General features: G+C 39.0%; 1 long non-coding RNA gene across 1 annotated transcript in view; it reads right to left on the bottom strand.

Moving 5' to 3' along the window:
* Positions 1–22,873, bottom strand: part of LOC123615760 (uncharacterized) — a 41,047-nt gene extending 18,174 nt beyond the window's left edge. The window contains exon 1 of the long non-coding RNA XR_006723435.2: positions 22,685–22,873. This is a non-coding gene — a long non-coding RNA (uncharacterized LOC123615760). The remainder of the gene's footprint in view (positions 1–22,684) is intronic.
* Between the last annotated feature and the right edge of the window lie 4,204 nt (positions 22,874–27,077).

Here is a 27,077-nt window from a genome sequence, read left to right as displayed (position 1 = left end):
CTGCGCGGTTTTGCAGCAGTGGGGTACTGATGAGACAGAGCGGGGAGCACAAGGCACACCAAGGTGAAACAGCAGCGCTCAAACTCCTGGCTGAGACCTCGGAAAGGCCACAGCCCGCTACTGAAGGCAAAACTGAAAGCAAAACTGAAAGAAACCAAAGCTAATAGACTAACCCTTGCAGGATAAAGGTGACTTGGCACCTTACATTGATTTTCAAATGTTCAGCCAACCTTGCATATCTGAATAAATCCCACCTGATCGTGGTATATAATCCTTTTTATGCATTGGTGGATTCGATTTGCTAATATTGTGTTGAGGATTTTTGCATCAAAGTTCAGGAGAGATATTGGTCTGTAGTCTTCTTTCTTGTAATGTCTTTATCTGGTTTTGGTGTTAGGGTAACGCTGGCCTCATAGAACAAGTCAGAGAGTAAAGGTTTGTTTTTATAAGTTCCCTTGAGAGATGGATGGTGGTGATGATTGCACAACATTATAAATCTGTTTAACACTGCTGAACATTACACTTAAGAATAGTTAATATGGTAAATTTTATGTTATGTATATTTTACCACATTAAAAGAAAAATTTCTTTTTAAAGTTTTTAAAGTTCTCTTGAGCTTTAGCTATACTAAGTGGTGGTCTATGTGAAACCAGGAGGGCCTTTGTTGAAGGATCCAGAAAGCTGTAGTAGAAAAGGAGCAGAAAGCCCTGGAGCCAAGGACTGCAGGGAGGAGCTCTGGCTGCTTGCTCCCCTGCTAGGTTAAAATCTACTTGGGAAGGTTATATACACAGTAATGAATATTAAATTCACAATGGAAAACATTATATTGCCCAAAAAAACCACCTTCGAGACAGTAAATGGAATTTTTAAAAAGGAATGTCCATGAGTCCTTTCCTTCCTCTAAACTAGGGTACACATTCTCTAACTCTTCTCCCACTTAAGATGGCCCCAGACGGGGGCGATGGATATGTGAAACACCTCACCATTACACGAAAAGACTCAGCATTTCACATTCAGGGAAAAGATAAACACACCACATTGAAACCCTATTAATTTAAGTTCCCATAATTCAAAGACACATTATTCTATCCAAGGTTGACAAAGCATACCTTTGTAATGTGGAGACAGAGACTGCTGATCAAGTTAATGGTGTAGGAAAAATTGTGTTCAAGGTAGGAACGGAGGAAGGAATGATTTGGACTTACTTAAAAGGAACAAATACTTCAAGCCCATGAACAATTACGGTAAAGCCTCATTAAGTTGAACTTTACCAGTTTGATATTTGTACCAAAATTCAGTGCTAGTGCTGAATTTTACTTTTACTAATTACAATCTCTCCTCAAGATAAAAGAGTAGTTTAAAGGCTCTCCTCCTTTGATTTCTCAAAACACCATTAAATACAAATTAGTTATGTTTTTACAGGTTCTGTAAAATTCTGAATACCCTCTGTTTTAACACACCATCAATTACAGTTTACCATTAAAAACACTATTTTTAACACAGAAACTATTTTTAAGACCATTCTAATTTTGGAAACAGTAAACCTGAAAAATGTCCATCTTAGAGTTAAATCTAAGCCCATTACTCCTTTCTGATCTTTAGACCCTTATAATCCAACTGCCTGCCAGACACGACTGCCTCTATTTAAACACCCCTGAAATTTCATTTTTCATCCCATCAATCCCCTCACCCAAATCTGCTTCCATTTCTATTATCAATTTCTATTTCCATTATCAAAACCTTGCTCAAGTCAGAAACCTTGATTCCTCCTTCCCTCTCATGCTCCACATCCAATCAATCACCAAGTTCTATTCATTGCACCTCCTAGATATGTTTTGACCCCATCCACTTCCCAATATCCCCACCGCCCACATCCTTGCTCACGTGGCCAGCCCCTCTCTCCTGGAAGACTACAGCAACCTCCCACTCATCTCCTCCTCACTGCAGCTGAAGCAGCTTTTTTAAAACTGTGCACTTCAAATCTTTTCAATAGTTGCACAAGGCCCTTAGAATAAAACGCCAAATCCTTATTATGGTCTCTGAGGCCCTTTGCAGTAGGGACTGGTTTGTTTTCCACCATCTCCCCAGTTCATTTGCCTCCTTGCTCTAAAAACTGCAGCTGTACTGACTTCCTCCAGTTCCTGAAGCATTGCGGGAAGGGTGTGACCCACTGCTGATCTCTCTCACTTCCCCTTTGTTTAGCCTATGTGTACATATCCTTCAGGCCTCAAGCTAAAACGTCCCTTCCTCAAAGAGGCATTCCCTGACCCCAATTAGACCAGATCTTCTTTCGGTGCTCCGAAAGCACAATGTTCCTTCATTGTCATAACACACATCACACTCATAACCATTTGTTCAAATCTATCTTCCCTACTAGAGGCGAAGCTATGTTCCTGCACTAAGCTTAATGCCTGGCACACAGTGAGATCTCCTTAAAATTTTGATAAATGTATTAAAGAGTAATGTCATTAAAGAAGAAATGTCTTAGAGGATAAAGTCACATACATGCTGCTTAAGAATATGGACTCCGATGCTGGAGAGGCTATGGAGAAAAGGGAACCTTCCTACACTGCTGGTGGGAATGCAGTTTGGTGCAGCCACTGTGGAAAACAGTATGGAGATTCCTCAAAAGACTAGGAATAGACTTACCATAGGACCCAGGAATCCCGCTCCTGGGCATATACCCAGAAGGAACCCTACTTCAAAAAGACACCTGCACCCCAATGTTCATAGCAGCACTATTTACAATAGCCAAGACATGGAAACAGCCTAAATGTCCATCAACAGATGACTGGATAAAGAAGATGTGGTACATTTATAGAATGGAATAGTATTCAGCCCCCAAAACTGACAACATAACGCCATTTGCAGCAACATGGATGTTCCTGGAGAATGTCATTCTAAGTGAAGTAAGCCAGAAAGAGAAAGAAAAATACCATATGAAATTGCACATATATGGAACCTGAAAAAAAAAAAACATAAATACAAAACAGAAACAGACTCATAGACATAGAATACAAACTTGCGGTTGTAAAGAGGGCAGGAGGTGGGAAGGGACAGACTGGGAGTTCAAAATGTAGAATAGATAAACAAGACTATACGGTATAGCACAGGGAAATATACACAAGATCTTATGGTAGCTCACAGAGAAAAAAATGTGACAATGAATATATGTATGTTCATGTATAACTGAAAAAATTGTGCTCTACACTGGAATTTGACACAACATTGTAAAATGACTATAACTCAATAAAAAAAATGTTAAAAAAAAAAGAATATGGACTATGGGACCAGTCTGCTGGGTTCATGGCCCCATTTTCCCACTTGTTAGCAAGGAGACAAATTATATAGTCTTTTTGCATCTTAGTTTTCTCTTTTTAAGTGGATACAGCAATGCTATCTGCTTCTCATAACTAAGGAAGTAATAGGACTGAATAAATTAGTATGTGTAAAGCACTTAGGACACTGTCTGGCACATAGTAAGCACTCAGCAAATATTAGTTATTATTATTATCTCATTATCTGTTCCAACAATCCTAGAAGGAATTATAGTCAATAAATTAAGGTACAGTAGAGTCTCCAGAATTTGAAGATAAGGTGAGGAAAGGGTCACTCTCTTGAGATGGAACTACCAAAAGTCAACATAGAAAAGCATAAATTCAACTGGAGAGGTCCTCCCTTCAGTAATGGATTGGATATAAGCTGCTGCAAATGAAGCTTTGGGAACCATCCAAATGAATCAAGGTATTAGGATTCATCTTCAGGCCCAGACTCCAAGATTATGAGATAATGCACATTAAGGGCACTTGGAAAATTATAAAGTATGATATAAATTTTTGTGGTTGTAATTGCTGTTATTAGCAGTAGAGTGATTCTATTGCCCAATCAACGGTACATATTGTAATTTGACTGTCTGAAGTAACACAATTGCTTGTAATCATGAGGACCTATTAGCAAGGCAGAGGAACTGAAGTGGGAAGGAAGAAATAGTTAATATTTATCCACCTCAATCCAATCAAGAGGAATGCTCGTGTGAGACAGGGAGGTAAAATTCATAGAACAAGTTTTCTCCTAACTCTTCACAAACACCTTGGTTCTAATTGACCATGCTCATCAAGCGTTTTTCCTCTGATCAGTTTTGCAGGTACCAGGGAAAGGAATACATTGGATGTGATCACTATGAAGTGGATAAATGTATTCGTTGTTTCAGTCATCAAATACTTATTGGGCCTCTAGCACAGGGCAGGCACCACACAGTGGTAGGTTAGTGGTAAGTAGTTCCTGCCTTCCTGCTAGAGGGGAGACAGACAGGTAAGTAATCACACAAATGAAAACATCACTGCTTCTTGTGCTAAATGCTATGTTAGATTAGAGGATTAAGAAAGGCTTTTCTGACACTTTAAGTGGGGCAATGGAATGAGGGAAAGCTGTCAGGCAGAAGGCAATAAAGAGCTTGATGTGTTTTGAGGATCTGCAAGGCCAATACAGACTGGAAGGATGGAGGGAGAGAAGGTCCACATGAAAGGAGCCTGGAGAGGTAGGCAGGGACCAGATCACAAAGGGCCTCAGAGGCCACTCAGGGGCAGTTTGGATTTGAGTACAAAATTTAAAGATAATATTAGACATGATGACATTTGTCCTTTAAAAAGGTCCTTCTACTTGCTATGCAAAGTATGGATTGGAGGGGGCATTAAAATGGAAATGGAGAGAGCAAGGAGGAGAATTTTGCAATAGTTCAGTCAAGGGATAATAGTCACTTGGACAAGTGTGCTGGCAGTAGACAGAAGGGGACAGATTTACAATATGTTTAGGAGACAGGATTATGAGAGCTTGGTGATAGACTGGACGTAGGAAAGGAGCCTGAAGGAGCAGTTCCAGGATTCTGGCTTGAGTAATTGGGTTGAAGAGTTACCACCTATTCACTAAAATGAGCAAAGAAGAAGGACAATAGATCAGATGTGGCTCTGGGTGGGAATGGAGATGTTACAGGGTGAAGAGGAGTTCAGTTTGAATATGTTTAGTTTGAGAAGCACGTGGATCCCCCAGGGGACGTGTCAAGTGACCATTTCAATATAGGGCAATGAGGCTTAGTAGAGAGATCTGGATTTTCCTGGACATTGGAGGGTCACTGGTGTATAAAAAGCTTCTGAAGCCTTGGGATTAGAGAGGTCACCTAGGGAGAAAATGTAGAAAAGAAGCAAAGAGAACTACCAGCCGCATGAGTCAGGTTTTTATAACCCATCAACTCGGGGTGGCTTAATAAGATCAGGTTTCTGAAATCAAATGACTTGATAATCATTTCTACCCACAAGGTGACTCCAGTAAGGTAGCCAGCCAAACCAAGCAGCAGACACTCCATCCATGACAATTTTCTTCTAAAACACAACAGATACTATTATCCCCATTTCACAAAGGGAAAAGTGAGACTACGAGAATTTAAGTTATTTGGTTAAAATTGCAGAATCAGTGACTGACAAACAGGACTGAGACTAAATTCAGGGCATGTCATTGCAGTTAAGAACTCTTTCCACCCTTCGAGAATAGATCCCTCCAGTCATCACAAGCTTGTGAAGAAACAGAGAAGTTAATGATCCTGGTGGGGAGGCCATAGAGCAAAGAAAGCTATCCAGCAAAATTAAATTCTAAACCCGTGGGAAGAAGAGTTCATCATGAACTCAGGGAGCTGATAAAGAGTCTGTGAACTGTTAAGGTTAAAGAGAAATTAGGATAGGGGAAAGGGGGACGGGGGGAACTCTCAGATTTAAGGACATAGTGAACCAAGATGCAGAGCACACCAGGGTGCAGAAAAGAGCTGATGGCAAATGGGCTCCGTTTCACACGTCAACTCTAATAGATTGGTGGTGGCTCAGTGCAGGGGGATTAGCAAGATCCGTCCAAGGCAGGAAGTAAGGAAGAGGGGACTGGGCTCCATGGTTACCTTACTCAGACAAGAGGAGCTCTGTGAGGGACATATTTGGAGAGCTAAAGTAAAGTCAAGATTATTTCTGCCTGGAAAGCCAGGCGGAAAATGTTGAACTTAGTTTACTAGTCTACAAGGAGCCTTTATAGATTATTGAAGAGGGAAGAAATACCAGGAAATCTTCAGGAAATGAGTATGTTGTTGTTGGTGGTGTGTTACCTAAGAGGGAAAAGGACTGGACTCCTAGAGGAAAATTAAGAAGCTGTTAGCTTGATGTAAATTAGTCCATTTTCAAACTTTCCTTAGCAGGGAATCCTTTCTAAAAATGAAATCTTACGTGAAATCCCAACATATAAAGCAAAAAAAAAAAAAAAAAAGTGGTCTTTTTATTAGGACAATTTATTTTATGGCTTTAAATATATAACATATGCTTATAATAATGTCAACCAAAAGATAAAGGAAGTTGACCAAACAAACACAGAAGTTTTAATTCTGGGGTGATGGAAGAGAGTTGCATCTTGTTCTAGCTTTAGCATCCAACCATCCAATTTATTTCTGAATTTTTTTTTAACTGAAGTGCAGTCAGTTACAATGTGTCAGTTTCTGGTGTACAGCACAATGTTCCAGTCATGCATATACATACATATTTTTGTTTTCATGTTCTTTCCCATTAAAGGTTATTACAACATATTGAATATAGTTCCCTGTGCTATACAGAAGAAAAAATTTTAATCTTTTTTTATGTATAGTGGCTAACATTTGCAAATCTCAAACTCTCATATTTATCCCTTTCCAATTTTATTTTGGTTTTACAGTAGCAAGAAAATCCTGATACACAATGATTCACAGTGATAAGTATTTGTATATGATAATTTTTGTCTGTTTTGTATTTTACGATTGGGTACACTTCAATTAAACTAATCCAGCAGGAGTGTTGCAGGAATTTTTAATTTTCCTTAACAAAAATATGAATAGCCAGAAGCCTCCAAAGCAAATAAGTGTGTAGCCACCCATAGGGTGAGATTATCATGGTGGGCCATGGTATCCGCTATTTGCTAAAACACAGTCTCTGTGTGTGAGAAGAGCAAGCCGATGAAGCTCTCGAGTCCTCCTGGGCATTTATTTAATCAAGCGCAGTGCGCCTGCGCTGTAAGGTGGTCGTTTCACACGAGGACACGTGCGCAGCCCAGAAGAGAAAAAAGGCAGGGCAAGGTTTCAGCTTCCTCGACATCAAAGTCATTAGGCTTTGCGCTGATGTTTGAATCTGCTGCCTTCACAATTCTTTATTTTACCTAAATTACCCCCAAGAAGAGAAACCAAGGCAGGAGGAGAAGAAGAGGAGGTGCCAGGCCTGAGTTTTTTCCAGCGATAGAAGAGTTTTTGTAATTTATTTGTATTTAACAGAGAATTTTTTAAAGTGCTAGTAATTCCCTTCCCCAGATTAAAAAAGTCTGTTGTGGACCATTTATATTCCAGAAATTTCAGGACCGTAAGGAGCAAAGAGACTGTGGGGAGTAAGGTGTCATTTACATTTAAATATATTTAAGATCTCTTTTAATACTGTTAGAGGTTTACTTGTTTGTTTTTATGTCTTGCACAGGAAGTGAATCTTTAAGAGTAGTTAAAACTATTTACACTTACTAGGATGTCAAATTGATATTCCATTTTTTAAAGTTACAAAATTAAAAATCTACTTTTCCTTGAGTTTAAATTAGTAATCTTGTTATGCAGATTAAAATTATTCTCTCATTTTTCTCTGATAAATATTTGGTTTGCTCATGTTGATAAACTAAATTAAATAAGCAGTACAAACTTGGATAATTAAATCCCCTTAAACATTTTAAACTGCATTTGTAAATTAAATAGAGTTAGTTTTTATTTTAAACATTTCAAATGCCTGCAGAGCAAATTTACAACCTTATGAGTGTTTCCCCAAGTACTTAAATAATTCTTGCTAATCGAATGCATTAGATGCATAAAATACGGCAAGTTAAATTCTCTTAAGCATTCCAATTACTTGGAAAAAAGAAGAGTGCTAATGCTGAAAGAAATGGGGAAATTGGAAAGAGAAGGTGGGGGGGATAGAGACATGCTGATGCCTTGAAGATGTGCCATAGGAAATTGGTACTAAGAGGTTTGGAACTGAGGGTCTCTGAAATCAGAACCACAGGAGTCCTTCAGCATACATATGCCCAAACCCCAGCATGGACCTACTCAATCTTGTCTACCATGAATATTTAGAAAAGGCCCCCTGATTCCTGATGCTGCCCGAGTCTCTCCCTTCCCACTTCCCTCCTCTGATCCCATAATCCCACATCTTGTACCCTCAGCCTGCTTGTTAATCGCTGGTTGGAGCGCAGGGAAAATCTTCAGGAAATGTCGATTTAATATAGTCACCTAGATAGTGTCTCCCTTGTAAGCAGCCCCCATGGAGCAAATGTTTAGAGAATAGAGCACCAAGGCTTGGGAGAAACCCATAGTGAGGGGACAGAAAGAAGAGAACCCTAGAACAGCAGTCATAGAGTCTTACTAGTCTAACTCTATCCTGGACAAAATAATAAAGTCATGAAATTTACCTTTTGCACTTAGTACATGTGAGAAACCAAGTTCTGGGTTTCTACTCCCCTCCTCCCTCAAATATGTATATATATTTATCATTAAATGCCTTAGGATAGAAATCTGATGCTAAGAGTACATGTTCCAATTCTGACAAGAATATAGTAAGGGTTTAACCAATAGCCAAATATGTATATACAGGTTCACTGTGGGGTTTGGGTAGAGATATTTTCAAAGGGGTCTCTGCCCTGAATGACAAAAAATATTTAAAGAATCTTTTCTCTTCCTTCCTCCCTCCCTCCTCTCTCTTTCTTTCATTCCTTTTTTTTTAATTGAAGTACAGTCAATTACAATGTGTCAATTTCTGGTGTACAGCATAATGTCCCAGTTATGCATATACTATACATATATTCGTTTTCACATTCTCTTTCTCCTCTTTCTCTTTCTTTCTTCCTTTCTTCCTTCCTTCCTTCCTTTCCTTTTTTTTCTTTCTTTTCTCTCTCTTCCTTCCTCCTTTTCTTTCTTCATTTCTCCTTTTCTTCCTTTCTTTTTCTTTTCTTTCTTTCTTTCTTTCTTTCTTTCTTTTTCTTTCTTTCTTTCTTTCTTTCTTTCTTTCTTTCTCTTTCTTTCTTTCTTTCTTTCTTTCTTTCTTTCTTTCTTTCTTTCTTTCTTTCTTTCTTTCTTTCTTTCTTTCTTTCTCTCTTTCTTTCTCTCTTTCTTTCTCTCTTTCTCTCTCTCCCTCCCTCCCTCCCTCTCTCTCTGACAGGAGGTGCTGTATGCGCAACACTGAGTGAGGCACTGTGGTGGTTACGGAAGAAATTCAGGTGATGTACTTTCCCTCCAAACTGTATAGTTTAGCTGAAGAGATGAGACTAACACAAATATAACAATCATAACAATATGAGGCCACATAAAATCAAATGCTAGTTAGAGAATATGTGTATGTATATGCATGACTGGGACATTGTGCTGTACACCAGAAATTGACACATTGTAACTGACTATACTTCAAAAAAATATGTATATATATATTTTTTAAAATACTAGTTAGAGAGTAACAATCTGTAGATTGCATAGGAGATCGGAGAAGGAAGGATTCTGGAGATGGTTGGGGAAAGCAGGCTGGGCTCCGCAGAGATGCAGAGAAATCAGCTGACTCACAGAACGAGTAGGATGGATGCATAGCCCAACCCAGGCGCAGAGGCCTCTGGGTACCCTGAAGGAAAGGCCTATTAGAGAAGTATGGAAAATTACAAGTAAGCTAACCACATTTTCCATAAAAATATCAGGACACATGGTTTGACACATGGTCTAACAACAGGAAAGAATATTTTTAATTGGAACTGTACCAGAAAATCTAGAACATATGGTCCCTCTATTTACAGGCCAAGAAAATCCTAATGCAAGAGAGGGCTGAACTGACCAAACCCAGGTAGACAAGACTCAGCCACACCATCTGAGAAGCTGCTAGACTATTCCCCAGTCATCAGAGTTAATGTTCTTCACTAAGATTTGTGTTAATTTTTTCAGAGAAAAGGTCAGTGCCTGAATAATAAAAGACACCTGGAGAATTCATATTCAGATTTCTTAAATTACAGTCTTTCGATTGCCTCAAATAACTTTTGTTAAGTAGTCAGGGTATAAGTAATGAATACAAAAATATTTCTTCTACCTGAGGTAATATAATAAAATCCAATTTAAAGTTTTCTTTCATATAAGAAAAAGCGAACATCTGTACCCAGTGAAGTCCCAGGCATGTTATCAGAGCCTTCATTCATATTGAAAAACACATTTTAACCTACCAAGATTGTTCTATTTAATTTTGGCTTTTCCTTCCCTGATGTCTCATTGTTTTTCTTGCTGTTTTAATAGCTTGCTGTCTGATATAAAATACATGCCAGAAGCTTCCTTATCTAGTTTCACAATTTAATAATCTCAGCAATTATTGGAAAAGAGACAGTTTTAAAGGCTTTAACTCAAGTCTTGGCAGTTTAAAACATTTTCTGTTTCACCTTTCAACCCATCCCAGAACTCAGGGATCACTTGCCAACTCATTCTCAATATTATCAAGGAAATGCACATTTTTCTCCTTTTATGGTCAGTGAATACATTGACCAAGATCATGTGGTAATCATTGCTGAAGCACAACAACAAAGTCACACATGTGAACAGCTGGTTTCCTTTGCTTCTTAAAAAAATCTTAAATGCATCTTAAAATATATGTATTTCTGATTAAAGCAAGAAGACATGTTTTTAATGAGATTTCCTGGACACTAGCCTTGTCTATTTTTTTTTCAATTGTCCACTGTTATTTTTCAGGAGTCAAAAAACATAGGTACATTTAAAGACATACCCCAACTTTCATTAGTAGTTGCTAAAAAAGAGGAAACACCTAAACATACAACAGTAGAAAGGGAATGTTTTACAATCATTAAAATAAAAAATTGTATTCAGCCTTAAGAAGGAATGAAATTCTGACACATGCTACAATGTGGATGAATCTTGAAGACATTATGCCAAGTGAAATAAGCCAGCCACAAAAGGGCAAATACTGTATGAATCCTCTTAATATAATGAAGAATCTAGTGTAGTCAAATTCACAGAGATAGGAAGTAGAATGTTGGTTGCTAGGGGCTGCGCTGAGAAAAGAATGAGGAATTATTGTTTAATGGGTGCAGAGTTTGAGTTTTGCAAGATGAAAAGAATTCTGGAGATGGATAGTGGTGATGACTGCATAATATGAATGTATTTAATGCCACTGATCTGCATGTTTAAAAATGGTTAAAATGGTAAATTTTATGGTATCTATATTTTCCCCAATTTTTTAAAATAAAAAATTAAATTATGAATAAATTTCTAGATAGTCATATCACCAGCTTTATCACCTGAATAAAAACTCTCTGTCCCAATCCCCAAACTTAGGTCCAAAGCTGACAGGTGGATTATCCGTGGCTTTTGGAGAATTTAGTCAAATCCTAAGTATTCAATAATTGATAAAGATAAATGATAAAGATAAAAATTCTTTATCACCCAAGAAAGTCCAAAAAAGAATTCTGTGGAGACCACAAAGAAGAAAGGCTCACTTCTACCCGGAGCAGGGCACTCTGCCGATTTTTTTCCTTTGCATACTCTGAGAAACATGCCAACTCTTTGATTTCTCTGGTATGATGTGTAAATAGGTCGGGCAACAGAGAAAAGTAAAACAAGTTATCAGAAGATACTTGACAGTATAAAATCCAAAGGGATAGAAGACACTCTAGATGGTATACATTAATATAAGACCAGCTGGAAAGGCTAGGTTACAAGTAGAGAAGAGTAATTGGGATAAGGGGGGAAAAGTAATCAAATGACCAAAGTAAGCAATTAGTGTTTCTTAGTGTATACAGTAGGATAAACTGCAAAAAGAATTCAAGGACATGTGCTTTATTGTTAAGGATTCTACAATCTAACAGAGAGACAAAAGGCACAAATAAGAAACAAATACATTTTTCAAGCAATAATTCCTAAGGGCAAAATTAACAATGTAAATATGTAAGTATTAACCAGGGATCAAGCAGAGGAATCAACACAATAAGATCCCAGAGGTTTGGGCGCCAGTTTGGAAATAAAGGAGGAATAATGTTGGTGAAGAGGAACAAGGGGCACTGCAAACTGGGAAGAGCAACAACAAAAGCCCAGAAGATTGGAACAAGCCTGCACAAGACCTTTAAGAGGAAGTAAGCATGAAAGCATCTGTCTTATAAGGTGACTACTCACAGTTGACTTGGATGAATTCAGGAGAACAAGAAGCACTTACAAGCTCATGAAAGACATCTAAAGATACCCTTCCAAAGTTATATAGATTTTAATGTTGCTAGTCATAGAAAGGGGAATCACTGCAATTGTGTGGCTCCAGCTACCCAAAGGCTGACCTTCAAATAGGTCAAATATTTACTTTATTAAATATTACCAACAGAAGGGCTCAAAGTTGTCCAGAGCACTCACTCTTGCCTCTGAGTTGGATCTTGGGTAACGGACTAGAGCTAAGTCTGGACATGGAGTAGGAAAGAGATCCCAACAAAATGGAAAGTCTGCTCTGCAAAGTCTATTAATAGCAGCTCTTGCAGATTGCACACGGCACTGTGCACTGGACACTATTCCAAGGGCTCTCCAAGGGCTTACTCATGATCCTCCTGCGGGTGGAAAGAGCCCAAGCCTTTAACCACTAGGCTACATCAACGTTCTACTACTTTTAAAATGCTTATGTGAAATTCTGTCTGTTCTTGGAAAAGAAGGGCCATGAATGGTATATATAAATGCAGTCTAACATTTTCCAACCACAATCTAGCCAGCCCCAAGAATGTTTTATTTTCAATGAACTTGAAGTTAATTTAATAAATTTACTGCTAGTCTGCCACACACCACGAAGGATTTGAGACCAAAAGAAATAAGTTTACAGGAAGTGAATTGTGAATTAGGTAGACTCTGTGTATGATACCATAAAAAAGTGTTCTTCTGAATTTTGGAAATTATTGAAAATGAGTCACAGAGAAGTTATTAGACTGGAAAGAGTTTATTCCCCAGACCTTTGTTTGTTTACAGCTCTAGAGACTTAGAACTAGCCAAGCCTGTCTTGGGAATCATGACATATGCTCATCTGGGAACTCAGCAGGTGTCAATTCACAGCCCAATCTGGTCCCTGGAAAGATAATGAATGACTTTGTAATATTAGGGATCCAAGAATAAATATTCATTTTCTGACACTCTGAAGAGAAGATAAATTTAAAATGTCAGTTGCATGTCATCCTAACTAAATGAAGATGTGTTCTATTCCTGTTAACCTATTAAATAAGGAAGCTCCAAAACAGAAACACACTGGAAAAGAAGACTGAAAGCATCAAGCGTTGGAATATAGCAAACCCAGCGCTTTTGCTAGAAGTGACCTGCAGCTCTAGGAATGCAATGATGGTGTCTAGTCTTTGGTCTCAGCTTTTCCAGTTCTTCTTCCTGAGGCAATTGCTTGTTTAATTGCCATATGTTATGGACTGACTTGTCTCCCCCAAATTCATATGCTGAAATTCTGGCCCCACTACATGTGACCCCCTCAGAAGATGACTGTATTTGGAGGTAGGGTCTTGAAAGAGGTAATTAAATTGAAATGAGGTCATGAGGGTGGACCTTAATCCAATATGACTGGTGTCCTGATAAGAAGGGGAAATTTGAACACAGACGCACAGTTTGAAACAGAGGGAGAAGATAGTTATCTGCCAGCCAAGGACAAAGATCTTGGAAGAAATTAACCCTCCAACATCTTGATCTTGGATTTGTAGCCTCCAGAATTGCGAGAAAATAAACTTATGTTTATTTAAGCCACCCAGTTTGTGGTATGTCATTATGGCAGCTCTGGCAAACGACTACACTGTACCTTCCACCAGACTGTAAGCTAGGCAAAGGCCAGCCTGTGTCTAGGTGTCTTGTCTACCTTTGTATCCCCAGCACAGAGCAGGAGCTTGGTACACAGTAGGTGCTTAATAAATATTATCGAATGAATAGCTGACTGCAGCTGGATGTCTTGACCCATTTTATTGGCGTACAGGTATGTAGACATTACCAGAAATGATCAAAAGGGACTTTGTCCCTTTGTTAAAAAATAATTTTATATTCTGATTTTAAAAATGCTACCCATCCAGTGTGAAAAATAGAGAGCAGTATTTTTTTAAAAAATCACTTAAAACCCTGACACTTAGAGATAACCACCTTAACTTTTGACACTGCCAGTTTTTTTCTACACATGTACATATTTCAATACAATAGAATAATACTCTTATCACTTACCATATGTCACATTTTCCTCACAGTTAAAAATTCTTCATACACATTTTAAATGACTATAAAATGTGTAATAGCAGGTGTATCTTTCATAATTGAAATCCTCATTGTTAGATATTGAGATACTTCTCTTTTTTTTCTATCGTAATTAGCAGTGAGACAAATTTCTTTGTGTGAAAAAGCTTTTATCCACTTTTCTGAATTCTTTAAAGGATGATATCCTAGCACTGCAATTGTTAATTCAAAAGGTGTGGCCATTTGATTCAGTCATTAAGGCTTTTGATCCATATTCTATTGTTTTTTGAAAAAATAAACCGATTTTTACTCTCACAAGCAATCCATGAGATTTCCAATCACTTACCCTAAAGTATAATTTTTACAAATCTTGGTAACACGATAAGATAAAATGGCATCTGAGGGGCAATTAAATTGTTATCCTTTGAATATTAATGAAGCTTTCCATTTTCCTCTATGCATTAGCCGTTTGTAATTTTGCCTTTGTAATTGTCTCTGGGCCTTTTGAAAGGGGTTTTCTGAGTGATTTTTAGGAAGCAGTCTTCTAGCTAGGCTCCTACTGCAATATTGCCTACCCTTCAAGAGAGGCCTCTATTCTGAGTTAATTAGACCACACATCTTCAAGCTGTCCCAGGCTGCTACGCTGTAATGAAGACTTTACAGCTCTGAACAGACAGACAAACTTGTTCCAATTATTCACCTCCCATTAACAAATTCTGATAACACCAAATACATGTGGATATATTTAATTTAGCTATCTAGATCTGAAATCAGTTTTCTTTTGTGGAATGATAACAAAGTTCTCACTTCAAAACTAGTAATAATACAACTGAACTTTTGTGAGGAAGGCAGATAGCTCTCTACTTCCAATATAATTCTGACATAAATGTGCTAGCTGCATTTATTAAATTTAGGACACAGAGGAAATTAAAAATACATACATTTTTCCAACTGTTTTATTCTAAAATTCACATCCATAGTAAAACAAAATCTTGTGCCTTGAATAAACCTTAGAGGTCTTATCAAATAGCTATATGTGAAGACAAGGAAAACTTCAACAAAAATGATTTTAAGGTGGTGGTTAGTGACAGAACTCAGTTTCAGAGAGAGCAATAGACTAGAATGGTTAGAATTTGGAGGGATATTGGTGATATCAAACAGGTTACAGGAGGCCCATTGAGTATAGTGAAATGAAGGCAGTGCAACTCCTGCCACAAGATTCAGCAGTCCCACTCCTGGGCATATATCCAGAGAAAACTCTAATTCAAAAAGATACATGCACTCTAATGTTCATAGCATCACTGTTTATAGTAGCCAAGACATCGAAGTAACTTGAATGTCTATATATATATGTGTGTGCATATATATATAATATATGTAATGGACTACTACTCAGCCATAAAAAATAATGAAATAATGCCATTTGTAGCAACACGGATGGATCTGGAGATTATCATATTAAGTGAATTAGGTCAGACAGAGAAAGACAAATATCATATGATATCACTTACATGTGGAATCTGAAAAAAAAAATGAAACAAATGGACTTACTTACAAAAAATAGACTCACAGACATAGCAAACAAATTTATGGTTACCAGGGGAGGGATAAATTAGGAGTCTGGGATTAACATATACACACTACTGTATATAAGATAGATATATACAAGATAGATAAATAACAAGGACCTACTGTATAGCACAGGGAACTGTATTCAATATCTTGTAATAGCCTATAATGGAAAAGAATCTGAAAAATAATAGATAGATATGTATAACTGAATCACTCTGCAGTACACTTGCAACTAACACAACATTGTAAATCAACTAGACTTCAATTAAAAAAAAAGACTATGCAACTCCGAATGCTTTACACTGCTTCTCTTCGACATCCTCACTCAGCTGATCCTTACCCATCCTTGCTTTCTGTCTCATAGTCACAGTGGGAGAGATGTCCTGTGCTTTTCCAAGGATAGCCTCTGCCCCACCTCCCCTCACACCTCCGGATGTCATCTGTCTCTTCCCCTCTGTGTTGTCATCCTTCCCTGTCCACCTGCTCCTCAAACTAAAAATACATTTGACTTTCCTTTTATTAAAAAAAAAAAAAAAAAGCTTCATTCTAGGCTTTCTTAGCTAACATTACCTGATTTGTCCACTCGTCAAAACTCCTTGAAATGTACACTGTGTTTTTCATTTCCTCCAATTTCCTTCCCACACACACATATATTAAGGTAGCTGCTGCTCAGACCTTACCCCCACTTCCAGTTAGGTCTGCTTGTTCTTGAACTTCATATAAATGGACTCATACACTGTGTACTCTTTTGTGTCTGGCTTCTTTTATACCTTTACTCTTTTTTTTATTATAGTAAAATATACATAACATAAAATTTACTATTCTAAACATTTTAAGTATACATTTCAGTGGCATTAAGTACATACATTCACACTGTCATGCAGTCATCACCACCGTCCAGCCACAGAACTTTTTCATCTTTCCAAACTGAAACTGTATATCAACTAAACAATAACTCTCCATTCTCCCCTCGCCTCCCCTCCAGCCCCTGGTAACTGCTATTCTACTTTCTGTCTCCATAAATCTGCGTATTGTAGGTACCTTATATAAGTGGTATCATACACTACTTTCCCTTTTGTGTCTGGCTTATTTCATTTAGCATAATGTTTTCGAGATTCATCTGTGTTGTAGCAGAACTTCATTCTCTTTTCAGACAATAATATGTCATTGTATGTACATGCTTCATTTGGTTTATGGATTTTGTTTATCCAAAAGTAGACATGGTTTAGGTTGTTTCCACTTTTTTGGCTATTGTTAATAGTGCTGTATGAACACTGGTTTACAAGTATCTGTTTGAGTTCCTGCTTTCACTTCTGAGTAGTGGAATTGCTGGATCATATTGTTACCAAGTCCAAGCTGGAACTACTTGCCACATGACAGGCCAATAAATTGAGAAACAAGTTGTTGGGGCAAGGATTAGTGACTTTATTCAGAAGGCCAGCAGATTGAGAAGATGATGGACTAGTTTCCCAAAGAGCCATCTTCCCTGAGTTAGAATTCAAGCTTCCTTTATACTAAAAGGGGAGGGGAGAAAGTCCTGGTTCCAGCCAGATTCCAGAGGGGAGGTGTTAATTTCTTCCTTCCTGCAGCTGTTCACAGGTGAGTCTGGTCAGGATATTTCCTGTGACCTAAATAAGGGTATTTTAGCTTAAAGCCCATTACCTGGGAGAGTTCCCAGAGATGGGCCATTATGTACAATTTAAAAGGCAAAATCCCTTTAGCAATTAACTTGTAATAGAATACAAAGCTTCTTTCCTATTACAATATGATAATTCTATGTTTAACTTATTGAAAATTGCCAAACTGTTTTCCACATGGCTGCACCATTTTACATTCCCACCAGCAAAGCATTTCTCCACATTCTCATCACACTTTTCTTCCTTCCTTCCTTTCTCCTTCCTTTCTTCCTTCCTTCCTTCCTTCCTTTCTTCTCTTTTTTATATAATAGCCATCCTAATGAGAATGACATGGTATCTCACTGTGGTTTTGACGTATGCATTTATTTTTAAAATGCTCTCTGTCCTTGGTTCCTGCTTTCATATTGGTTCTTTGTTTACTTTTCTTTCTTCTTGGCTGACTCCTCTTTCTGCGTTTTTAATGTGGGTTTCCCTGGGCTCCTCCTCAGCCTCTCCTGCCTTCTTTGCACACAGTCCCTGAGGACTTCATCCACGTCCATGATGGAAGTACCACATCCATGCTGGTAACCCACAAATCTGTATTTCCGTAGTCAGGACCTCTCTCTAAACACAGTATTGCCTTTGAATCATCATCTTTGGAAATTAAAAGAGTGCTAAGTCTAAAACTTGATTTAAAATATGGACATTTTGATGGTCTGTTGCTGGTGAATGAGATTAGGGAGGGAGGAAAAAAAGAAAAGACTCACATTTTTAAAAATTGTGGTAAAAACTCACATAACATAAATGTATTATAACAACCATTTTAAAAACAGACTTTATTTTTTAGAGCACTATTAGGTTCACAGCAAAACTGAGCCAAAAGTACAGAGATTTCTCATAGACTCCTTCCCCCAACACACATAGAGCCTCCCCCATATATCAAAATCCCCTACCAGACTTGTGCATTTGTTACAGTTGATGAACCAACATGGACACATCATTATCACCAGACTCCATAGATTACATTAGGATTCACTCTTGATGTTGTATATTCCATGAGTTTGGCCAAATGTATAATGACATGTAGCCACCATTACAGTATCATGGCAAGTAATTTCACTGCCCTAAAAATCCTCTGTGTTCCACCTATTTATCCCTCTCGTCCCCCAACCCTTGGCAACCACTTTCTTTTAACTGTCTTCATGGTTTTGCCTTTTCCAGAATGTTGGAATCATATAGTAGGTAGCCTTTTCAGATTGGCTTCTTTCACTTAGTAATATGCATTTACGTTTCCTCCATGTCTTTTCATGTCTTGACAGCTTCTTTCTTTTTAGCACTGAGTAATATCCCATTGTCTGGATGTACCACAGTTTATTTATCCATTCATCTGCTGAAGGACATTTTGGTTGCTTCCAAGTTTTGACAATTATGAATAAAGCTGCTATAATCATCTGTGTGCAGGTTTTTGTGTGAACATAAATTTTTAATTCATTTGGGTAAAATTAAGGAGCATGACTGCTGAATCATATGAAGAGAATATTTAGTTTTGTAAGGAACTGTCAAACTGTCTTCCAGTGTGGCTGTATCATTTTGTATCTCCCTAGCAATGAATGAGAATTCCTGTTGCTCCATGTCCTCATTAGTATTTGGCATTGTTAGTGAAAAAAAGAATGAATATGCTGGGCATTATTAAAATTTAGAAACTTTGCTTCTGCAAAAGACACTTGTAAGAGGATGAGAAGAAAGCCACTGACTGAGAACATATTTGTAAAAGACATATCTGATAAAGAACAGTTATCTAAAATATACCAGGAACTTTTAAACCTCAACAACAAGAAAACAAACAACCCAACTGAAAAATGGCCAAGCAACCTGAACAGACACTTTGCCAAAGAAGATAAAGAGATAGCAAATATGCATAAGGAAAGATGCTCAATATAATATGTAAAGAGGGAATTGCAAATTAAAACAACATGAGATACCACTACACACTTATTAAAATGGACTTTATCTAGCATAGCCATTTTTTAGTGTACAGTTCAGTCATGTTAAGTATATTCACACTTTTTTGCAACCGATCTCCAGAACTCTTTTAATCTTGCAAAACTGAAACTATACATGCATTGAACAATGACTCTGCATTTCCCCCTCCCCCAGCCTCCGGCAGCCACCATTCTACTTTCTATTTCTATGAATTTGACTACATTAGTTACCTCATATAAGAGACACAACATACTGTGTTTGTCCTTTTGTGACTGATTTATTTCACTTAGCATAATGTCCTCAAGGTTCATCCATGTTGTAGCATTTGACAGGATTTCCCACTTTTTTTTTTTTAATTTAAAAAAAGTATTGGACTCACAGACATAGAAAACAAACTTATGGTTACCAAGGAGGAAAGGAAGTGGGAAGGGATAAATTGGGAGTTTGAGATTTGCACATACTAACTACTATATATAAAATAGATAAGTAAAAAAGACCTACTGTATAGCACAGAGAACTATATTCAATACCTATAATGAAAAAGAATATGAAAAGGAATATATGTGTGTATATGTATGACTGAAGCATTATGCTCTACACCAGAAATTGACAGACCATTGTAAACTGACTATACTTCAATTTAAAAAAAGTGAAATAGAAAAAAAAAAGGTATTAGTGTTTTCAAGCAGATAATATATGCTGTGCTGGCCTTTTGTTTCACTTGCCCCCAGTCAGTCATTCCCCACCCTTCTCTCCCTGCCCTGAGTCCCAGGAGGCTGACCTCTACAGGTTGCCTGCCCCTGGCCCTCTGGTTTCTGGTTGCAGTTTGGTTGGCAAACAGGAAGCACTACCCAGAGACCAAAGGGCATGAGGTATTCATTTGTTCCCACACGTAAGCACCACTGTTCAGTCAGTGGCTGCTCTGATTCCTCTTCCTCAGCACCAGCTCACTCTCGGTTCCCTTAACACCCTTCCCAACCCCGACTGTACCCACCTCGCCCCTGCAGGCCTAGGGCCAGGAACAACTTCCTGCTGTTGCTAGTCCCTACACGCTTTACCATCCCTTGTCTTGTTCCTTTAACTTCACCCATATACTGGTGAATCACCTCTTTATTAAAGTCTTTTCATTAGACCCTTTTGAGTATGCCATCTGCTCATAGGACTCCTGCTGTGATCCTGAGTCACACATGTAGCTATAAAAAAAAAATTATTGGTGTAGAAGGCTAAGAAGTGAAAAACAAAAATCTGTTTCTACCCCATAGCCCTTAATTCCCTTCCATTCCATCCCATGCCCAGTTACCATTCATTTGCTTGGGGCTTTTGCAGGGAGTTGGGGTAGAATGGACCTTGACCTCACCTCTTGGGTGAACTCTAACTGGTCTTAAGACAATCATGTTAAATCCTCTCTTGCTGGTACCTGGGTCAGAAAGCCAGGCCTCAGCTATCCAGGCAGGGTATTTCCCTGTCTCAGGAATCAGGCTGAGAGTGGGTTCATGAGTCACTGCCATGATGCAGTTCAGGCCAATGAGATGCAAAGGGAAATTTTCATGGGGGTTTTCTCTCAAGAGAACCATGATAGGAGATGAGGCCCAAAACTGCTGGAGCCAGTCAGAGAAGTCAGCAGAGGAGGCTGCGCCAGGAGAATCCAGGAAACACAGTGGGCTAGTGGATTAAGCCACTAAAACTAAACTCTAAACACAACCAGCCTCTACATTTTGAATTATGGGATCTAATCAATTTCATGATTATCTGTTTACTTAACAACAAAAGCGTCCTAACCAGTGCATATGTATACTGTAAAAAACACATACCTAAATGGGATCGTATCATGGATGCTATACTGCAAATTGCTTTTTTCACTAAATCATATGTCCTAAACATCTTTCCAAGTAAGCACATTTAGCTCTGCTTTGTTATTTTAAATACTGGGTAATATTTTGTCAAAAGGAAACATACTTAATTTAGCCTTTCTCCTACTGAAGAACATTTATGTTGTTTGCAGCTTTTCCCTATTACAAACAGTGACACATACTTTGGTGTGTCCGTATTAATATGCGCATAAGCAAATTCTTAGTAGAATTGCTTGGTCAGTAAGTCTGAGAATTTAAAATGTTCATAAATACTACTGTATTGCCTTCTAAAAGGTTTCATCAGTTTACAGTCTTAGTAAGAACATACTTACTTCTTCACACTCCTACCAATACTGCGTATTGATAAAAGTTTAAACCTTTGGTAATCAGACGAAAATTGTATCTCATTAGTGTATTAATATTTTCTCTCATGAGTGAGGTCAAAGCATTTTTATGGTTGTGGTTATTTTTTTGTAAACTATTTCTATTCTTTGCCTACTTTTCTATTTAACAAAAGGATACTTGTTTCATGCTAAGAGTTTTTCCTTTACTCTAAGATTATTATTTAAACTCACCCATGTTTTCCTCCAGTAATTTTATGTGCTTATTTTTATATTTAAGTCTCTGATCCAAGTTAAAAGTTTTTGTACTATACAAATCTGTACTCTTTACGTTTTTTGCTATAATGAGCATATATAAGTGTTACAATTTTTAAAAATATGATCACTAGCTAGTATAGTACGGATATATCTTTCTATGAAAATCTTGACAAAAACAAAACTGATAACAGATGTAATTTTTAAAAAATCAATATGGCAAAAGAGTAAAACTAGGCTTCCCATATTTTGCTTTGAAATTTGAAAGATCACCATATGTGAGCCTCCCTCTGCTATGTCTAAACTACTCTTGCATGTGTACACACTGTTCAGCACATGAGGACTGCCAGCGTGTTAGTGGTGGCCCCCTCCTTAATCTTGATCTCAATCCACAGGAAAAAAAAAAAAAAAGGACGAAAAGATGTCAAGAGAAAGAGTCATCGAGTAAGATTAAAAACTTGCTGGAAGCAGAAGCAACATTTACTGCCAGGCAGTAACAACTCTTCTTGAAACGTCTGGACTGTCCAATAGTACAATTCATTTCTTGACTCACATCCCATAAAAACTCTTCAAAGTTCTCCGTGCCTCCAGTCCATAGCCCCAAAGTGCATCCACTACGCACAAGGTCAAGAGTTTGGGCTCTGGGGCCAAACTGCTCGATTCACACTGGGCTCTGCCACTTAACCAGCTATGAGACACACTGCAAACATCTCTGGACCTCAGTTTTCTCACCTGTAAAATGGGGATAATAACAATAATAAGACTTACCTTGTGTAGATGTCCTGTGGATGGGCTGTCTGAGGTAATACAAATCAAGCACTTAGCATAGAACCTGGAATATAATAGTGCTCAATAAGTATTACCCATTATCTTTATTAGAGTCTAATTAAGCCTATCTGAGCCTCAAGTCCCTGCAGAAGTCCAAGGGAATATCAGAAAATTAGGAATTAGGAGATATTCCAGTTGTTCTGTTGTTTGACAGGTTTGGGACGGCCATGCCACGTCTGTCTTTCTCCTCTGCTAAGCTATAATATGTGGACAATTAGTTTCTTATTACAATTAACTACTAATTGTAAAGACAGTAAATATGCACTTTGAGGGCTACTGTTATTAAAGTGGTTCTTATTCACCTGACTTAGGACATGCTGTTTTTTTCTCCGACTGACTCAGTGTTCTACTCACTGCAATTGTGCAATAACATTAGAGAAAGTTGTTGCATCATTTCAAACCTGCTTACTGATGCTAAGACCCCACTATGTAGTGGGAAAAAAAAAATCTTAGTCATAGTAAGGCGATGGCACCATAATGGAAAGGAAAGGGAAAATGTCGTACTTGGTAAACTGTGCAACTGAGGCATATTTTGTGACAATTCTCTCAACAATCTTGTGAAGCTAGCACTTGATAAAATTGTCCTATGGTGTTCCCCTCTCATAGAAAAGCAAACTAAAACTTTGCAAGATCACATGACTGGCAGAGATCATTAGGGCTCATTTTAGAAAACTGCTTACCACATTTACATGTAGATACAAGTTTTTTCTTTTTTTTTAAATAGAGTTATGCAATTAAAATGCATTTTTTATTCCTTTTTATGTGTAGCACATTTAATCTTTGGTGCACTCTATTATGGCGGAATTCTTTGGCTCATTTCTTAGAATCACTAATTTATACTTGGATGTATTTATTTTGCTATTTTGGTTTATCTACTAGGACTTTCATTTCAAAGATCATGTTTTGTGTTTTCAACAGCAACAGTTGATTCTTTAATTAAAAACTTCCTGCTGTTATGGGCATAGTATCCTCTCCTATTTCTGAGGTTATTGATTATAGTTAATTTAAAATTTTATTTGCTCTATTAACTGTTTCCTTGGGTATTCATGCTTAAATTTATTGGGTTTGGTGCCCATCTTCCATGGTGTTGGTTTTCCTTAAAAGCCTGGTGATTCTTGGTTTGCTGTTTGTCTTTGCTTTTGAGCAGCCCTGTCCGTGGGAGCTGGTTCTGTTCCTGGAAGTTGTGCCTGGTCACTGTGGACACGCCGGGCCACAGGAGCTGAGAGGAGCTCTCCAGCTGTCTCCTACTACCTCTCCAGTTCACTACTCTCTGAAACAATGTTTCTCAGACCTTTTTTCTTTATTATCCTCCGAAGAAGCCTTTTTTAGACTCCTTTTCTCCTAACCACTGCTTAAGCTCAATGAATTTTAGTATCACAGATATGCCATATACCTGCTTATTTACTGTGGTCCTTTGGAGGGCCACAAATTATTGCAATATCTAAGGGTTTTTTGTTTGTTGTTGTTCCTCTCTCCCCACCCTCACCCCAAAACCAACTTCTGCTGCACTGGGAGCGGTAACATACACACCACCAGCTGAAGATGCACGTTCTGAAGACTGTCCCTGCCTTTCTGCACCAAGCACCCTAGAGGTAAATGCTCTTCCTGCCTTCTGTTTAGAAAGCAGTAACCCAAAGAATTCTTCCCCTTCATCTTCCAATGGCTCTGAGCTTAGCACATTCGAACATTCCCTGAGCCAGTCTTCCCTCTAAGGTCTCTAATGCACTAGGGTTTTTTTTATTGTTGTTGTTTTTGTTTATTAATAGACTATTTTTTTTAGAGCAGTTTTAGGTTCACAGCAAAATTGAGCAGGAAGTACAGACGGTTCCCACATACTCCCCCTCCAGCCCACATACAGTCTCCCCAATCAATGCCTGCATCAGTGTGGTTCATTGGTCACAGTCTGCACTAGGTTTTTTTTTACCCCCTGCAAAGAAGGTATTAGTTTTAATTGCTGTTTAAACACAATAATAAACAAACAGGCTCACATCGTATCCTGTATTATTCTCTGCACCGTACCTACATTAACTCATGCTGCCCCCAGTGACCCTATGGGCCATCCCTGGGAGATATCACCCCTGCTTCTCCTGGTCACACCCACTCCCATCCAAATGAGCAGATCCTGTCAACTGAACCTTCAGAACTGATGGGAATCCCCTGTTTTCTCCCTCCCCCACTGCACCCACCCTGCTCCTGTCCACCCTCATCTCCCACTGGACTCTCCTGTCCTCCTCCTCTCAGGTCTCCCTCTTCCTCCTGTGTCCTCCTCACACGCAGCCCGAGGGACCCTGTGGACACCTGGGTCAGATCACATCCCTCCCCTGCTCAGAGCCCTACTGCGGCTCCAGCTCAGTCAGCCACCTCCCGCCCAGGGTCCTGTAAGGCCCCTCACAGTCTGCCCCTGTTACTTCCCTGACCTCGTCTCCCCACTTGCCCCCTGCTTTCCCCGCTGTGGCCCGTGTCCACAAACACACCAGCTTTCTGTCAGAGCGCAGTGTGTGCCGTGCAGTGAGAGGAAAGGCAGGTGGGGGGCGGGGCAGGAATATGTTTCAAGGCAGACACAGCACTTGCTCATGTACACTAAGCAGGATGTCAGAAGGCTCAGAGATAACCGGATTCTCTTCTGCAGACATTCCTGGAGCATTTGCTGTGTCCTAGCCCAGGAACGCAGGAGACACAGTGGTGATGGAGGCAGCCCTGGGCCGTGCCCTCTTGGAGCGCCCAGATCAGGGCTTTGAGGTGCATCCTCTCCCTCTGTCTTTAGCACGGATGCTATCTCACACCCAAACGTCACCCTCCCCTCCACACCCGGGTCAGCTCCCGGCCCTGCTCTCCATTTCCATCTGTCCTTATACCTCAAGACAGCAGAATCCTCAAACGGGATGAGAGATTCCTGGAAATGTCTTTCTAATGGCGTGCCCTTGAGCAAGACTGTTCACTTCTCAGTGCCTCAGCGTCCTCATCTGTATGGTGGGCACCATCACCATGTCTCCCTCCTGTGTAAGAGGCTCCCACGAGATATGCATGTCAAGCTAGCCCAGATTCCCCAAGCAGGGCACAGGTCTATTTTGTCCAGCCCTGTGACCCTTGGTGAGTGTCAAAAAGAACGTACTTAACAAAGGTTTACAGAGTGACTAAGTGAGTGGAATATCTCACAAAGGGCATGGCCCATGAGAAGCACTTGGCACTGGTGGAAAAAAATAGGTTCATAAATAAAGTGTCCCTCTCAGTGCCTGCCACGTACTAAGCTCTTGAAAAATACCAGGTGACTTCAAGGCCTTGCCTGAATGTCTCACCCATGGGAAATATTTAATGTTATTTGCCGAAGAGATAATTCACCTAAACTCCTGATACCCATCTGACGCATAGTAGCCTTCAATGCAGCTATTTCCCAACTCTGGCCCTTGCAACTCCAGCTTTCCCAAAACTCATCGCATATCCATCCCTGATTTAAAACCCTGATTCCCTCGGGGCCATGGCAGAGGGACGCAAGGCCCAGGGGGGATGACCCTCACCCAACTTTGCCTCCCAGCCTGAGCCCTCCACTTAGCATAATTTAGGGATGTGTTGAGGCCACGGAGAAAGCCAGACCAGGACATCACGCCACCTGCAGCGGCCCTATGTTAGGAGTTAAGAGACTCAGAAAGGAGGAGATGGGGAAAGTGGCTGTAGTCAGGGGAGGGACCAAATTCTCCCCATCCCTTCAGGTTAAATCAAGGGAATTCCCAGACTGTGTAACCACAACCCCTAACGCTGCTAGCAGAAAGTCCCTCCGTAAGTTTAGCTTCGCTCTGAGTAAGCTCTCCTCTCCAGGATCCAGGAGTGCTGCCCACATACAGGAAGAAAAGGGGCACTGAGGAGAGGCCCGGAAAGGTTTAGAGGACCAGAGCACTTTGTCGACCTTACCAACCCTTGCCCTAAGTTTTAAACTGAAGTTTGCTCTGTTAATCTGATGATGTAAGCTTTCAATATTCTAGAGTTTTTCAAAAACTCAGACCTACTGATAGTATATTCTGTTATTTTCAAACAATAGTATGCATTCTTCGTTGTCTTTAAAATTTTTATAATTTTGAGGGACAGGGGCAGGTGGGTAGGGAGATCTTTCTTTATAATCCTCAAGTCAATCTCCTAGAGAGAGTCTTGCCATGATTTTTATAAAAGGAGGTTGGGATGGTAACTAACTTCCATAGACTGTTATTTTAAGTTGTACCAGTGACCTTCCAATTTATAGCCCAATTATTTTTCTAAATTCTAAAAGGCAGGCAAACTATTCTTAATTAAATATTCAACATCTGTAATAAGTGGTATGCATTAGTCTATATATGGTAAAGTA

The sequence above is a fragment of the Camelus bactrianus genome, chromosome 14, assembly GCF_048773025.1.
Source record: "Camelus bactrianus isolate YW-2024 breed Bactrian camel chromosome 14, ASM4877302v1, whole genome shotgun sequence".
Lineage (NCBI taxonomy): Eukaryota > Metazoa > Chordata > Mammalia > Artiodactyla > Camelidae > Camelus > Camelus bactrianus.
Note: the sequence above shows the minus strand (reverse complement) of the source record. Positions and strands in the feature narration are given on the sequence as shown.